Raw genomic sequence first — 16,342 nt, forward strand, 5'->3', positions numbered from 1 at the left:
AGTTGTGAAACTTCTAATAAGACAGATTATGAAATCTTAACACTGGGCAATTCTATTCTTAAACCAACTACTATACTAGGCATACAAGCAAAATTAATAAATATCAAGTTCCTGTCTCTACATTATCTGGTATGAAACTGACAGATTATGTTCTACAACTTCAAACATTATTTAAGTTCAAACCAAAACACATACTGACTTTTTTATATATCTAGGAACAGACGATTTAAGGAGCAGACCACTAAATTATATCAAGAATTGTTGAAATGATAGAAAGTGCATCTGTGGGCTTGTGTTAGGTGAAACTATAACTTTGCCTAAATGGAATGATTACTTATTTACTAAATCTTGCATGTGTAATATTTGGCTCAGACAAATATGTTCTGTATATAACATCAAATGTATTAAATACTGCGAAGACTGGAGGCTGGACGCGAAGACTGGAGGCTGGATGCGAAGACTGGAGGCTGGACAGCAAACTATTTGCAAGGGATGTGTTGCATTTTAACAATTATGGTGTAGAATTTGTTTTTAGTAAAACATCATAATGCTTGAAATCTTTTTAAGACCAACCAAATCAACACTCAGAAGACTCAGATCTAATTCTTCTACAAAGTGTTATTACAGCAATGCTCAAAGTATAAATAAGAAATATCTTGAGTTCGTAAGCACCAAAAATATCATTCCAGTTCTCGAGGAGCTGAATTCTAGAAAGATAATATTTCAAGGTTTTGACAAATATGAATGTCTGGGAGAAAATAGAAGGGAAAGAGGGGTGTTATTCTTGGTCCACAATAGTTTAGTTTCTAGACTTGTCATCATAGATAATTCATTAGAATGTGTGATGGTCAACATACAGGGAAGTAGTTTATTAAACCTGCCAAGGGTGGTATTATTTTATCACTGCCCATGGATGGGATTTGAATAGCATTTTTATTACCTTAGGAAGTTAAGCATGGACCTGGAATCTGGCCATATCATTTTGCTCAGGGATGTTAATTATCCCAATATAGACTTGAAAAATCTCATAGTTTATAAAAGTCATTCCAAGGAATTTGGTGACATCCTATTGTACTATAATTTTGAACACATGGTGAATATGAACACACATAATGAGAATCTTCTTAATATCATTGCATGCAATGATCCAGAAAGTATACCAAATATTATTATTAAGGAACAACTTAGCAACTCTGATCATTGTTTTATAAATTTGATCTTCAAATAAATACAAGTAGACAAACATGTTTAAAATATTTAATTATGGTAAAATTGATTACTACAACATAAAAAAGTTATTAATTCGGTGAACTAATTATCATAGCATCATTCCAGGTAGACAATTTATGAATATTTAGCTGTCAAGAAAATACATAGATCAGGTGTTAAGGCAATAGGTGATTTAAAATTAAATAAACACAAAAATAGATTTCCATACTGGTGGAATCATAAACTAATTTAGTTATATAAAAAAAGCTAAGCATATTTTCATGCTATTGAAAGCTCCCTAGTGGTTTAAATAGGAAAAAGTTAAACAGTGTTAGTAAACTTCTAAAGTTTAAAATCTGTCATGAAAGGGAACAGTATCAAAGAAAACTAATGTATGACTCAGCAAACAAAGGAAATTATTACAAATACATTAATAAAATAACTAATTCCAGAAATAAGACTAAAGGCAATACACATAATGATAATTTAATCATAGGTTCTGTGAGAATGGCAAATGAATTCAACAAGTATTTCTCAATGACAACCTACACACACATAGTGATAATACATTCACGACAATTCAATTAAGAAATGATTGTCCATGTATATCTCTACATCTCTTGTCTTTAAGGTGATAAACAACAATAAGGAAACAACTTTGATGTGACCTGATGTTATTCACTCATTTCAGATACACAATATTAAAAACTCTCTTTCTTCTTGGACTGGGCTTGTACCTGACTTTTTTAAACACCTTTATCAAATTCTCACTTGTGACACTAGCAAATTTACATTTATACAAAAGTAATCAAACTGTATTAACAAATCCTCTTGCTACTATATTGAAAAATATATTATTAATCTATTACACTCAGGAAGAGTTCCTAATACATGAAACATTTCTCATAACACACCAAATTATAAAAAAAGTAAAATGGATGATATTATGAATTATAAACCTATTTCGCTAACATTAATACTATGACATTGCTATGAAAAATGTCTTATTGAGTTGCTAAATAATATAATTTCAATGGATTCAATGGAAATTCATCAGCATGGATTTATGAAGGGTCAATTAAGCCTAACCAACATGGCTGAATTTTATAATCAGACATCCATGGCCCTTGATTTAGGCTTACCGGCAGTGATAGTTTATTTGGATCTGGCAAAAGGATGTATACTTTATCATTTAAGGATATCTACCAAGCATTAAGCAAAGCATAAATAAATGCATATATTGCACAATGGATAATGGAATGGTTAGGGGTAGCACACAAGCAGTTGTGATTAATGGTAACAAATCTGAATGCTTATTAGTTAATGTGGAAGTGCCTCAGGGTCAAGTACTAGGATCAGTACTGTTTATCTCAGTTTTTGCTTTCATTCCATTAAGCAACCAGTGTTGGGTTAGTAAATGTGTAAATGAGAGCAACATTAATGTTATTATAACAAATGATAGTGATTATGATGCATTAAACAGTTATATATCTGAAATAATAAACTGGACCATTTCTGGTGGACTGAAATAGAGTACTGATAAGAACAATGTTATGTATTAAAAAAAATCCCATAAGACTAATATACATGATATATAAGGTACTGAAGAAGTAATATACTGTGAAGATTTAGGCATTACATTAACAGTTAAATTCTCATTTATAAAATGTATAGCTATATTAACTCAGCAGGTATTAAAACATTTAGGTATCATTGTGAGAAATGTCTTAAGAGACATCAACTGCTTAACATCTGTTTATAAGATCTTCATAAGGCCATTACTTGAGTGCAATAACATTTTTTGTACTTACAAGAAAGGGGAACTAGATAAACCTGAAACCATACAAAAGAAATTTTAAGAGGGATTCTTTATCCAGAAAGAATGGATTATTGAGTAAGATGTAAAAGCCTCAAACAATACACACTGAGGCATAGATAAATTAGAAGAAAATTGATGTTTGCCATTAAAGTATTTAGTAATGGATACTTGGACTCTATTTCAGATCTGTCAATATGTCAATGTATGCCCTCATTTAGAAAGAGTAATTTGCAGTTTAACATACCAAAAGCATAAATGAATTTAAGGTATTTCTTCTTGCCCTTAATATCATGAGCATTATGGAATAAGCTACCTCTTACAATAAGGGAATCTGAAAATATTACAAAGTTTAAACAGAATCTAGACATATGGGTAGGAGGCATGGTATATGTTATGAGTTTACAGGAATCAGTGTTCCTAGATGGTCTTCACACTTGAACATCATAATGAATTCATGAACTTAAACAATGCTATAATAAATTGGTGGTTTAAGAAACAGAAATATTAGGATAATGGCTTCTCAGACCTCACAACTATAATGTCAGACCAACTGATTAATAAATATTTGTTACCAAAGACTAAATGGATATATATATATATATATATATATATATATATATATATATATATATATATAAAATATATATTTTATACACACACACACACACACACACACACACACACACACACACACACACACACACACACATGCACAGTAAATTAGACTTCATGCTGCCTTGAAATTGCAGATCACTTGATAAGTGCAAACACAGGGTTTCCAAGATCCCAGTATTGTACATCATATTGAATCAGAATAGCTCCGCATAATATTTCCACCTCATCTTATCTGCTGGGGGCTCTTTTCCTGAAAATTCTTGGAAAGATATTTCCAAGTCCCATGCAATATGTTAAGGATTTCCCCTACTGCTCCATGCCTATGCTAGATGCAACAATGCACCAGGTAAATAAGGTTTTATGTTTATCCCTAGTAAGGAAAATTTTCTGAAACAAAAGCAATGACAGGTTAGTATTTGAAGAGAAGTAGATGCATTTTACAGCCTCTTTGATTCAATAATGCATATATTACCAAAGCAGCTAGTACTTTCTAATTCTGCAGCCCCAATCTTCATACCAAAGAATCAATGCAGTTACTCTGGATTATGTTGACAGCAACAAGAAAGCATTACATGATTTTGGAAGTACCCAGACCCACTAATAAATGGCCATATTAACAACTCATATCACTTATAATACAGTTATCCTTGGGACAGTTTACTATGCAAAGCCCTAAATAATTGAGACTGTTAATTGAGACAGTCTTTAAGGTATTCAGAAGTTGTAAAAAACATGTTCACTTGTCATCAGTCAAGAAAAGTACTTTTACAGAGTCTTCTTTGATGAAGTGAGACGTCTTCAAGTTAACTTCGAAAAAGATTATAACTTACATAGGGGCACATGAAATGCACCCACAGGTAACACAGCTGCAAATGATGAACTATCCCATCACTGCTCTTCTTAATATTTATTTACTGTGTGTGTGTGTGTGTGTGTGTGTGTGTGTGTGTGTGTGTGTGTGTGTGTGTGTGTGTGTGTGTTCACTAAAATATTAGTATTCTATTAGTATTAAGAGAAACAAATACAATGTTCTTAGGATCTTTCAGATAATGTACCTGCAAGTTCACTGATATGTGATAAAAAATCAGACCTCTCTTTGCGTATGATCTTTGGTAATAATGATTGCACTGCTGTGAATGTTTTTAAAAAAACGAGTGTTTACATGCCATCGTTACCACCTGTAGCTGAAGTTGTTCTGCATGCATGTGAGTTAGATTTGTATACTTCCTTTGGAAGGGGACAGCATTTTAGGAAAAGTAATGTAACTCGAAGTGAGCAACAATCTCTGTATGATTTGCAGAACAATGTGGATGTAGTGATCTGCCCAGCGGACAAAGAAGGTCCGGTGGTGGTGTTAGATGCTGAATACTATTATAATAGTGTAACTTAAATGCTACAAGATTTAAATGTTTATCAGGTGATTGACTTGAGTATTGTAGGGGGAATGAAGGAGCGTATAATGAATACACTACATGAGTGCGTGTGTGCATGGGATTAATTACTAAGGAATTGTTTGCTTATTTTATGGTAGAGAGCCCATTGGTCCCACAACTACATGGTTTTCCACAGATCCATAAATACCCTTTATATCCCACATTTAGGCCAATAGTGGCAGGTGGCGGGTGGCTCACTGAGCCCATCTCCATTTATTTAGACAAGAAGTTGAGAGGGGCAATGGATGAATGTCCCACAGTACTGAGAGATACGGAACATTTTCTATGTGAACTACATCATGTGGTATGTGGGTCAAGTGGTGTTGTCATAGACATTCTTGTCACCCATGACGTAGTGTCATTATTTACATCAATACCGAATCAGGAAGGGATTAGTATGGGCAAGTCTTACCTGACCAGGCATGGTCGGTTAGCAGCTCAGCAGATTTACTGTGCCTACTCTTGGCATTGGTACTTGAGCATACTATCTTTTTGTTTAATGATATCTGTTATTGGCAAATGCCCAGGGTGGCAATGGGTACTAGCTGTGCCAACACATATAACTTGGTGATGGCAGAGTGGGAGTACCAGCACATACTGAGTGTGGGAGATGCACATATATGTGTATACCACTGCTTTGTTGATCTCTTTATTGGTTGGAAGGGTGAGGAGGATGCTTTATTGAGATTTTTTGAGTACTTGAACACCAGTAGTAGTTTTTTGAAGTTTACCATGAAGAGCTCCACTGTGAAAATAGATTTTTTGGATGTTGAGATAGAGAGAGAGCCACTTGGTAGTCTTGTAACTAGGATGCATAGGAAGGAGTGCTACTGACCGACGTATTTGCATAGGGACAGCATGCACCCCCAGCACATATATATGAATATAGTGAAGGGACAAGCAATGAGGGTTTCACCCTTGTCTTGTGTAGACCAAGACTTTGTGGATGTATTGGAACGTCTGCAAAATGATTTTAAGAAAAGGAGCTATACCCAAGAAGAGGTGGAATTTGCCTACAGGAACGTGCATCAGGAAAGGGGAGGTAGAGCTAGAGCCTACTTTTTTGATAGGTCTAATGATGAATTAGGTTGAATAAAGCAGGGTAAGGGGGTGCCTGTGGTTTTATCATTCACTGATGTGGGTGCGGTGAGGAACATAATATGTAGCAATTGGCACATTTTAAGTGTGGACAAGAGAATAGCTGGATTGGTGGGATCAAAACCTAGATTTGTGTATAAGAATAAGAAAACACTAAAGCAATGTTTTTGTTATCCTAGAGTCCATAGATTTTGTAGTGAAGTTTCATCAGGTTCAAGGAAATGCAGTGACTGTATATACTGTGAGTTTATTGATGAATCCCACTTTTTCAAGCATTCTAGTTCTGGTCATTTATGGCGTTTGAGAGATATGGTTGACTGTAATACCAAGAATGTTATATATGTGGCTCATTGTAAAATCTGCTACAAATTTTATGTAGGGAAAATGAACCGCCACTTCAGGGAATGGATTAGGGACCATGTTTATTGTACACGAAGAGGGTTAAATTATAGTGCCTTGGCCAGACACACTTTACAGACTGGGAATGAACATGTTTTTGTGTTTCGGGTTTCACAAGTACTTGTGGAGAATGCTAGGATGGGTGATTTTATTAATAGGACAGAGAGTGTGGAGTTACAGTGGATCTTACGGCTGGGGGCGCATCGGGGTTAAGGCCTCAATGATTCAGTTCCTTTGAAACCAGTACTGATGAGTAAGAAGTTAAAGTAGTATGGTGAGCTGCAATACATGCTATGGAGTGCTGTCACTTTAAGGTTAAATATGTTTTAATTAGGGATGTTTTTTGGAGGGAAATTTTATAGAATGTGATTTGATAAACTGTTTTCAACCTTAGTATATCTATGGCAGATATGTTGTTTGATTTTTATGTCTGATGAAGAAATGTACATTTCGAAAGCACTTACATTCGAATAAACGGCTTGTGTTTTTCATAGTGGACTCATTGGAGGTCACATCATTAGGCTAATGGCCCTGGAGCCCTTACAAGCCTAGCCAAGAGTTTATCCCCATAAAAGGAACCTCAGTCAGCTCCTGTCACTCCTGTCAATGAGGGACACAGCTGGAACCCCTCGGACAAACTTGTGGTTTTCCATCCACTCATCGAAATATCTGGCATTTGTGAGTCTCTGATAACTTAAAAATATGTCTCTTCCTATCTGAAGCATTGTTAAAAAAGTTTAAAGTGTCTGTTGGCATCAGTAAATTAAATTTTTCAGAGTTGCAGTTTGGTGATTTATCACCTTGGGTAGTTCCCCAGAGTGATGTCCTGCTAACCAAAAATTGAGAACCAAAAAAAAAAAAACTATCCAAATTTAAAGGCAAAAAAAAAAAGGTTTGCTAAAGTTGAGGACCAAAATATTCTCAAAGTTAAGAACCAAAAAAAGGTCTTCTGTAACTGTTACAAGTTACTTGGTATAACTGCAGCAATTTCTTAGATGAAACACAGGAGGGAAGAATCATTTTAGCTGGGGACGTAAATTTACCAGAAACAGACTGGAATAATATTGATTCAACAATGTTAGTAAAGAAATTATTCACAGAGTATATTCAGAAACAACAAATGCTTCAGATTGTAAAAAAACCTACCAGGGGACGGAATATACTAGATATTGTTTGTGTTCCCAAAGAAATTACTGTAACTTCAAGTCAAGTTTTACCACCATTGATTTGCAGTGAAAAATTGTGTTGTGATGTGATTTATATAGATTTAACTTCAGCATTTGACAGGGTCATACACAAAACACTGCTCAATAAATTAGTACAACTAGGTATTGATGTACTGTTGATAAGATGGATAGCTGTATGATTTACAAACAGGACATGGCAAGTATCACACACCAACTGGACAGGAGAAATCCTTGGTTGCAGTCAAGGTGTCCCAAAGGGCTCTGTCCTAGGCCCTCACTTGTTTAGATTGTATCTTTCAGGCCTTACTTTTTCATCTGAGGTGTTCTACAGTCTATATGCTGATGACCTGAAATTGGGTAAACTGATTACAAGTGTTACAGATAAGGCATGTCTGCTAAATAATTTGATTAAATTGACCATTTGGGCACAGGAGAAAAATATGTTGATAAATACATCAAAAACTAAGCATATGAGATTTGGGAGACATAAACTGAAAGGTGAATATTTAATACAGCACACACTGATTGAAACTGTAGACTCATTTAAGAACCCGGGTATATGGGTAGATTCAGCTATGAGTTTTTCTAATCATATCAACCAATTGGCTAATGATAGTTATAGAACTATAGGTTGTATAAAAAGATTTATAAAGTTTAGGAAATCAAACATAATCAAGTCATTGTTTGTTAGTTACATTAGACCCAAACTTGAGTATGGAATAACAATATGGAAACCCTATAGGAAAACAAGCATGAATAAACTGGAAAGAGTCCAGCAGAAATATACCAAGGGCATCCATGGATGTGAAAATCTAAGTTATTATGAAAGACTAAAATATCTGAACTTGTACAGTGTCTCTTACAGATATTTAAGAGGAGATCTTATTCAGGTATATAGGGCATTTAGGGACAACTACCTCTGGGAATGTTTGGGGTTATCTAAAAGTACTAGAGAATCATCAGTCTACCTATGTAGAAGGTTCTATAGGAATGAGAAGTGTACTAATTGGTTCTCTGACAGAGTAGCTGATGCTTGGAACAGACTACCAAATTACATTAAAGCAAGTAGTAGTTTAGATATTTTTAAGAACAGCCTGGACACTTATTATGGGTACAAGTGTTTTGGTATATTAGGTTCATAGGTTCATACTAGGCTATCTGCCCAAGGGCATTTATAAGCCTAGCCAGAGTTTTGTGGCTTTCGCCACCCCTTTAGTTTGGAGGATACTATGCCCATTATTTTGCTGTGCCTCTGTCAAGCAGTGACACTGAGATAATCCCTGGGGTATATCTGCGATCTCCCATCTATTGGTCAAGATTTCTCTGATTGCTCTGCCTCACATGTACCGGGATTTTGTTCCACAGCATAGGGAGTCTCTGGGTGATGAATCTGTCCCTCCTATTAATAACCGTGTCAAGGTTTAAGTCTCCCGCCCTTGTAGTTCTGAGGGATCTAGATTTTTTGAGGTGAAGCATGTTCATCAATTCTGGGTTGGACATGGCCTTGTATGTCAGGCACAGGTCACCTCTGAGCAGACGGTAAGCGACTGAGTAGAGCTGAAGTTCCTTCAGTCGGGCAGCATAGGACATATTTTTGTGACCCTTTATCCTTTTGGTGAGGAACTTTTGGGGCCTTTCCAGTTGCTGCAGGTGTCGTGTCAGATACATTCCGAATGGGGCATTGTACTCAATCATTGGCCTGATGAGTGATGAGTACAGGGGACGATGACTTCCCTTGATCTAGATGTGAATCCCTTCATGATCAGGTGGGCAATGTAGAAGGTCTTCCTAACTACTTTGGCAAAGTGAGTATCAAATGAAAGGTTACTGTCAACCTGGGTACCCAGATCCCTGATAACCTCTTCTGTGCTTAGTGGGTTGCCGCCTATATGGTAGCTAGGGGTAACTTTGTTTTTCCCGAAGGGTATGACTATGCATTTTTTGGCATTTAACTTTAGGCCATGGTTCTGGCACCAGTTTTCCGTTTCTATAAGACCCTTTTGAAGGATATCTGTGCCAGATGTGTTCTCAACTATGGCGCCCAGTTTGCAGTCATCTGCAAATTTTGTCAGCCATAATCCTCCTGTGTTTGCTTGTACTTCTGAAAAGTAGATGCCGAACAGGAGAGGGCCCAGGACTGAGCCCTGTGGGACACCACTTGTGACAGGCTTTGAGTCTGACATGGCGCCAGCAACTCTGACCCTGTGGGTTCTGTTACTTAGCCAATTTGCAACCCATCTTGTGACGTATGGGTTTACATTTAAGCTGATGAGTTTTTCAATGATACCTGAGTGGGGTATTGTATCGAAAGCCTTTGCCAGGTCAAGGTAGGCTGTGTGGACTGCCTTTCCCTCATCAATGGCCTTGGTGACTGTCTCGAAAAAGTCCACCAGGTTTAAAAGGCATGATCTGATGATATTGCCAAGCTAGAAGGGCATTAATGCCCATGCTTGAAATATTTGTATGTATGTATGTATGTACATACTAGTACAAGTGCAAATGCAGTAATATCATGCATTTAGGAAGTAGTGAAATCATCATCAGCTTCTTAAATGAATGCAAGAACCTCACTCATGTCACATCAGCAATTGCAAATTACTCCCCCCTAACAGCTTCCACCTAAAGCAACTGTTCCCCTCATCTCACTCTAGTTACATCTTTGAAGTTTTTGTGGTTAAGAAGCAATAGCCACAAATCTGTTCTGTGGCTCTCACTAGTGAATGACTTTTTAAAAATGGATCTTGCCTTTTGAGCTGCTGACCTCTGTCTTCAGGTTTGAGATACTATTCCAGTTGTTGTATTGATGACAAAGCCCCTTTATCCTTTGGTACAGCAGTCTATTGATCAATTAGGTAAGTCAAGGATACAGTCCCCCTTTGGTGGGATCAGTCTCCCACAAAAACTCAGGTACATTTTATTTTAAAAGTATTCTTCTCTTCTTGAAATGGCTAGTTTCTTCTGTGAAATACATCCGTCTCTCCAAACCATTCTGTTGATGTTGCAGAAAAGGTTTTGTCCCTTAAACCAAGTATTTCTGATGCCATTTAACTTGCTTATGTGCAGTAAATCCATCAGTAATGGGTCAGAGGATAGTTTGCATGCAAGACGCAATCATCTTTTAGCAATCTGTACAATACAGAGTAAAGTGACAGGGCTCTGAGTTGGTCCATATAGGACGTATTGTTTAGGCTTTGTATCCTTTAAGTAAGGTATATCTGTTGGCCTTCCAGTTGTTCCATGTGTTTGGACAGATACATGACAAAGGGGGCAATATATTCAGTGACTGGCCTAATGAGAGCTGAATAAAGGAGGACAATGACACCCCTAGATCTAGACACAACCCCCCTGTTTATAAGCTGTGCAATATAGAAGGACACGCGTTGGTCAAAAGCTGGATCACTTTTCACATAAGTTCCCAAATCCTGAACAATTGGGTCAGCTGTTAATGGCATAGTGTCATTGTGGTATTTCCCTGGGGTAACTGACTTTCCAAAATATATAATAATGCATTTCTTGGCATTTAATTTCAGACCATGATTTTGACATCAGTTATTTTAAACATGGCCAAGTCATTTGGCGATTCAATGACTGCTCCTAGCTTACACTTATCTGCAAACTACATCAGCCAGAGCCCTTTGGTAGTGGCTTTTACTTCAGAAAAGTAGATGTTAAACAGGGATCTGGGAAAGGTCCCAGCAGAGATCCCCTGGGGACTGCACTGGTGACTGGTATCTTTGCCAACTTGACAAACATGACAACTTGTTCACTGCATATACACATCGTAGTGCAAGCTGCAAACTACTATCGGTTCAGAATTAAATAATAAATGTCCCATAAATATATATTTATGTTTGTGAGGATGAAAACCATTCCAATGGCACATTTATGCCTGGAATTTTGGATGTTCACCTTGATATATACGAAATGAAATGGCAGTTGACATTAAATGCTACAGTGTTTCCAGGCATAAATGATAACATAAGTATTGAAACATATTAAGGGATAATTAATTTGTGTTTAAGATAGCATTGTAAAATGAAAAACATTTTAGAGTATGTTTCATTATAAGTTATATTGTTGTGGTTTTTTATGCATTTTTTTTATGTATGGTATTTTAATGTTTTTAAATATTTTGTATTTTGGGTATGCTTGGGGTAAATTGAATTAATTGAGATCAATTAAGATCATTTATCCAATTTATACAAGTGTATTTAATGCTTAGTGCTTTTACAATTCCTTGTTCTGAAGAAGTCTGTAATAAAGACGAAACCTAGGTCATAATCGTTGTGTGTGTAGTTATACCAACTTGCAGGTCTCAAGTCTGGACTATTTCACTGCCTTTGTGCTTTTTAATATTTACATAGTTACGACTCTGTCAGCTGACAGGTAGCATGTGATCACACAAGCTGCATTATCAAGGTGTGCTGCTGCAGCCCTAGAGTTACCATGATTACAGTGCTTGCATTCAAGCAATATACATCACGCATTTGAAACTAGCCACTATCCACATGACTGTCTGTTGAGCAATTCAGGGTAAATGGTTGAAATGTAACTATTAACATTGATAAGGTCCCACAGATACCTGCACAGACCTACAGTCATGCTCAGTGATGTGATAGAAACATCACAGCCATAAAAAACTTTTCTTTGCATGGTCAGCTTTGATGGCACATTGCAATATGTCCCATAAAAGCATTACAAGCTCTTTACATGACATAACATGGCACTTGACAGTGTAGCCACCCATCTAGACTATGACACAATTGACAAAGGAGAAAAAGCAAAACACAACACTGCCACGATTGAAAGGTACAGCACACAAGTCTTTCAATGAAGGTAGGCAATGCAGCTAAGAATTAAAACTATATGTATTAATAACATTGCCGAAGGATAGCAAATGCAACAGAATCGATGGTTTCTTCTTATATAAAAATATGAATTAACAAGGGATCATATAACTGATGTCATTATTTCCCAAGCATAAAGCATATTGACCAGGCATCCATAGCATACACCAAGGCCAACATCATCCTTATGCCTACCTGTAGCAGTATATGAGGTAGTGGTGCCCATACCCCACAAGGATGGTCTTGAGGTCAACGGCATTCTTCTTTATTTTTTTTTACAAATGTATTGATTGGCACAGAGGTAGAATCCATAATTGCAAAGTCATCCCCATTGAAACCGTTGGCCCAGAGCATAAACCACTAGTTGCCATAATCAGCTACAAGCAGTGGTCAGAGAAGGCTCTAGGTCAACAGAGACCAGGCTAAAGACCTGGAAGCTGACTAGAGAGAAAGTACAACAGTTTAAGGAATTACACAGGGCTCTAGCACCCCAAGAAGAGGAGGAAATAGGTGGAGTTGAACAAGAATGGCAGTGCCTAAAAAGAGCATGTGTTAGGCCTAAAGAAAGGATATGTGGCCGAGCCAGGTATGGAAATAAGGTAAATAAGGAAAGCTGGTTGTGGAATGTAGAAGTCCAGGAAGTCATCAAAAGAAAGAAAGAGTGCAGGAAGAAGTGGAGGATAGAAAAGACTGACCAGGCTAGGAAGGACTACTGGTTGGCTAACAAAGAAGCTAAGATAGAAATTGCAATAGCAAAGAATAGGACATTGGAGGCACTCTACCAATGTCTGGAAAGTGACTCAGTAAGTGGCACAAAGAAACTATATCAGGTTGCAAGGCAAAGACAGAAAGATAAAGAAGATAGACACCCTTCATAAGGGATGTCAGCAACAACCTGCTCCCTAGTCCACGGGACATCAAAGGCAGATGAAAGGAGTATTTCCTGCAGCTTCTGAATGAAGAAAACCCCACAGAAGCTGTATTGCCCCAGAAACAGCCTACAATGAGAGAGGAAGATAAGCTCTTCCTAGAAGAATTAAGAACAGCACTAAGGACAATGAAGCCAGGGAAAGCAGCAGGCTCAGATGAGGTCACAGAAGATAAGATAAAGATGCTGGGTGAGACAGGGTAGAAATGGCTCCTGAGGATACTCATAGCAGTGTGGAGAGAAAGGCATATTCCAGATGACTGGACAATAAGCATACTTGTGCCAGTGTACAGGAACAAAGGGGACATCCACAACTGTGGGCAGTACAGACGCATCAAACTCCTATCACATTGCATGAAAGTTCTGGAGAGGGTGATTGATAAACGAATACACAGTGTAGTAGAATGTAAGATGGGAGATGAGCAGTTTGGATTCAGATCATGATGCAGCACAATTGACCTGATGTTTGCTGTGAGACAGATACTCGAGAAGAAGCTAGAGATGAGGAAAGAGTCCAGCTGGGCATTCCTAAACTTGGAGAAAGAATATGACAAGGTCTCAAGAAAGCTGATATGGGCAGTACTGCAATGGACTGAAGTATCAGAAATATTTGTAAAATTAGTGCAGGCTATGTACAAGGACCCCATGACCCAAGTACGAACAGTGTTCAGCCTCACAGAGGGGTTCCCAGTGGCATTGGGTATACACCACGGTTCAGCTCTGAGCCCATTGCTGTTTATACTGTTGATGGGCTACATTAGCAAACAGGTCAGAGGGGACAGAGCAACAAAGCTGCTGTTTGCAGATGATGTGGCATTACAGGCAGAATCTGAGCAAGAACTTCAGCAAAGGATAGGGGAACGGAATGCAAAACTGAAGGCACATGGGATGAAACTAAGCACAGATAAGATGGTGGTAATGGCAGCAAATTGGGGAAATCAGAAGAAGCTGAGAATAGAGATAGAAGGGAAAATAGTGGAACAGATAAACAGCTTCAAGTATCTGGGAGGGGTGATTGAGGAGAAGGGAAGTCTGAATGAAGAGGTCAAAGCTAGAATCAGAGGGGCTGCAGCCAACTGGCATAGAGTCTCAAGTGTAGTCTATGACAGAAGAATGCCAAAGAAGCTGAAAAGTAAGGTGTACAAGACAGTGGTGCGACCAGTACTACTGTATGGTACAGAAACCTGGGCAGTAAAGGCAGAACAGTTGAAGAAGCTAGAGGTGATGGAAATGAAGTGCCTGAGAAGGGTGGTAGGATGCACAATGTGGGACAGATGAAGAAATGAGGACATAATAGCAGAAGTCAAAGTAGCTCCAATTGCAAAAAAAGATCAAAGAGAACAGATTTTGGTGGTTTAGACACATACAGAAAAGCAGAAGACAATCTGGTGAGGAAGATTTGGGACAGACAGGAAGAAGGTAAGAGGAAGCGAGGACGTCCAGCAAAGAGGTGGATGGATTGTGTGAAAGAAGATCTGCGACAGTCAGGCATGAGTATTGAAGAAATCAGGAGTGTGGCACTGAATAGAGAGAGTTGACAACAGTTAACACAATACCCTGACCCCATGTAGAAAAAATGGGTCAAAAGGGGGCTGATGATGATTTATTTGTTTGCTTGTACACTTTTATTGCCAGGTAAGTGAACTGTCCAAAGATCATTTTCAGCCATGACCCAGGCCAAGAGATAGTAAACATTTTTCAAAACAACATCCACAAACAGATTACTTTCTGAGTTACTTCTCAAACCAGCATTTACTTTCATTTTACATAATAATCAACATTTTATATTATAACAGTTCAGTCCATCATTTACATTAAAGACACATTCTACTGACTTATCATAAATGCCTAAAGAAAATGCAGTCACTTTTCATCAGATCAACCTAAGTTCAGTACTGTAAATATTATACAACAAATGATGCTATCAGAAGAGCAGCCATCTAGCAATTGATTAAACAACTTCAGAAGCTAATAATATATACTAACACCATATAAAACTAACACTGTCTGCAACAGGCCTACTGTCTAATTCATTGGTCACAGGTCAGTTGTAATATGTGCTTTTAAATTTAATGCCTTCAGGACATTTTTTGCAAAGAATTTCATTATTTTTTGGGAATACACTCAATAGATAACCTCAAAGTATTTCACTCGTTTAATGTAAAGGTGAAGTAACTCATACAAGGCTTTTTGATCTCAGCCTTCCACTAAATATAGTAACACTGTAGGAATTTCAATAGTTTTCGTCCAAATAAGTCTTAGCTGGTTCATAAGCAAAGCTACACACACACACACGCACACACACACACACACACACACACACACACACACACACACACACACACACACACACACACACGCACACACGCACACGCACACACACACACACACACACACACACACACACACACACACACACACACACACAGAGCACTAACTTTCAGGATTTCAGCTTTTAAATTCCCATATGTTTAAGTTGAAAGTTAGTGGTTAGAGGAAATTATGCTTATCATTTAATGTTAGCACTGTCAGTTATAAGTGATGATTGGGAGTTAGTGTCAGGGATGGCACTTAAGGTTAAAGACTAATGTTAACAGTTAAGGTTAGGGTTATGGTTAGGCTTAGGGTCATTGCTATGCAATAAATACTTTGGCAGTATAATATCCATTAACTCACCACATAGCCCATAGACAATCTTTAAGTAGAAGAAAGTACCAAACATGAACTCTTCTACTCTGAGTCATTGACTCTGGTAAAAGTCTGTACATTTGTCAGTGTGGGGTGCACCTTCCATGCAATGCCATCAG

The sequence above is a fragment of the Protopterus annectens genome, chromosome 1.part0 (genome assembly GCF_019279795.1).
Source record: "Protopterus annectens isolate FY-2018-M chromosome 1.part0, PAN1.0, whole genome shotgun sequence".
NCBI classification, from domain to species: Eukaryota; Metazoa; Chordata; order Ceratodontiformes; family Protopteridae; genus Protopterus; species Protopterus annectens.